This window comes from Cynocephalus volans, chromosome 11, assembly GCF_027409185.1.
Source record: "Cynocephalus volans isolate mCynVol1 chromosome 11, mCynVol1.pri, whole genome shotgun sequence".
Classification (NCBI taxonomy): Eukaryota; Metazoa; Chordata; class Mammalia; order Dermoptera; family Cynocephalidae; genus Cynocephalus; species Cynocephalus volans.
This window is the reverse complement of record NC_084470.1, coordinates 117,180,264-117,182,335: the sequence shown is the minus strand read 5'-3', so window position 1 is coordinate 117,182,335 and position 2,072 is coordinate 117,180,264. Positions and strand designations below refer to the sequence as shown.

The window sequence follows — 2,072 nt, the reverse complement described above, 5'->3', positions numbered from 1 at the left end:
CACTCATCACTACACGACATTTCATTTTATAGATACTTGTTTATCTATTGTATTAATGTTCCACTAAAATGTAAGTCTGATGATGGCAAGGGCTTTACCTGTCTTGTTTACTATTAAATTCCCAGTATCTGGAAATAGTGCTTGGTACCAAGAAGGTACGAATAAATATTCATTGAGTAAATAAAGTTGATCATTGTGTTAATCATTCAATCATGATCACTGTGGTCAAGCCAGGAGAAATAAAACAGAATTCATACCCTGACTCTCTAATGATAAAGAAGTATTAGGAAAGATGGAAGAGCCGTATTCCCTACCCAAGCTCCCTGGGTCATATCGCTCTCTTCCATAAAGATACTCCTGAAACTGACATCAGGCAGGGGCTCTTTGGGACTAAAGATAAAAGACCACAGGCCCCAGAAGCTCCTATACAGACACATGCTTGATATAACCTGAGAGGTGCCATGAGAGAGAAGTATGCAGGAAATCATGGGAGTGCTGAGAGAGCTTCCTAACCAGAGGAACTACCTGATCAAACTTTAAAGGATATATTGATTAGATTGGAAATTAGTTGACCTATCTGCATTCCCCCCCCTCCTTGAGGGGGTTCAGGGCACAGAAACTAGTAAGGTAGGGGCCAGAGGTATGAGGAAACCAAAAACATGAACAAAGGTACTTCAGAAAGTTCAAGGAAAAATAGAATTAAAAGATAATACTTAATTTTCCAAGGTGTGGTTCCTCGGGAAGTCGGGTGATCTGGAGATGCTGGGAGCCATGGCAAAGGGCTCAGAGTTGTCCAAGAGGATGGAGAGTTTCATGGAGACCCTGAAGCGAGGTCGTGAGTGGTGCAGCTCCAAGGACATGGCTCAGGAGCCTCTGAGGCTGCTGCAATGTGTCACCACCAACCACCACTGGAGCAACGCAGGGGAGCTGATGGAACTGATGTGCAGAGAGGGCAGAAGGATGAGGGCTGCACAGCCCTCTGAGACCACCGTGGGCAACCTGGTGAAAAGAGTGCTCAAGATTATCCGGGAGGAGATGGCAGACCCCACGGACGCAGCAATGACAGACATCAGCAGGAGTCCCCGCACAAGCTCTTGACATCCGGAGGTCTGAGCAAGAATTTCAGCTTCCTTTATGCCCAACTCCAGTCCAACATCATTGAGGCAATTAACGAGCTGCTAGTGGAGCTGGAAGAGACAACCAAGAATATTGCAGCCCAGGCTCTGGAGCACATGTACTCCATCGCGGTGATCATAACCATTGGCTTCTCCCCAACAGCAGAGGCCTTCCTCAAAGAGGCTGCCTCTTTGAGTGGCAGAGTGTGCTCCTTTCTGCCAGGCCGCCAATTCCTCCAAAGCAGGTATTGAGACAACTGTCATGACTGATGCTGTCATTTTTGCTGTTATGTCAAGAGTCAACAAGGTGATCATTGGTACAAAGACTATCCTGGTGACCTAAAAGCTGTGACAGGGACTCACACTCTGGCACTGGCAGTGAAACGCCGTTCCACTGCTCTCATCATCTGTGCACCTATGTTCAAGCTTTCCCCATGGTTCCCCAATGAAGAAGATTTACTTCACAAGTCTGTGGCTCCTGAAGAAGTCCTGCCTTTCACAGAAGGGGACTTTCTGGAGAAGATCAGAGTTCATTGCCCTGTGTTTGACTATGTCCCCCCAGAGCTCCTTACCCTCTTTACCTTCAACATTGGTGGGAATGCACCTTCCTACATCCACTGCCTGATGAGTGAACTCTAGCATCCTGATGATATGTCCTATGACCACTGCTCATGCTAAGAAGAAGTTGCTTAGGCAGACACAGAATGGAGAGGAGACTACAGTGCTGCTGCTGAAACACATCCTCTTTGCAATGGGGAAGTGAACAGGAGTCAACCTAAAAAAGACGCGGTGCTCTTTCCTGCCTTTTTAATCATCTCATAACAAAGGCACACATCCAGCACTGTTTCTCGCCTTTCAGGTCTTAACAGAGGAGCAGGGTTTAACCTATTGATTTTGGAGCCTCTCAGTGATCTGGTTCTGTCTGTTTCAGGAACTTAAACTTTCTGGTTCAGTGGT

At 46.7% G+C, this 2,072-nt stretch overlaps 1 pseudogene; it reads left to right on the top strand.

The window, feature by feature from the left end:
* The first annotated feature begins 759 nt into the window (after positions 1-759).
* On the top strand, positions 760-1,793 carry LOC134390231 (translation initiation factor eIF2B subunit beta-like; annotated as a pseudogene).
* The last annotated feature ends 279 nt before the right edge of the window (positions 1,794-2,072 follow it).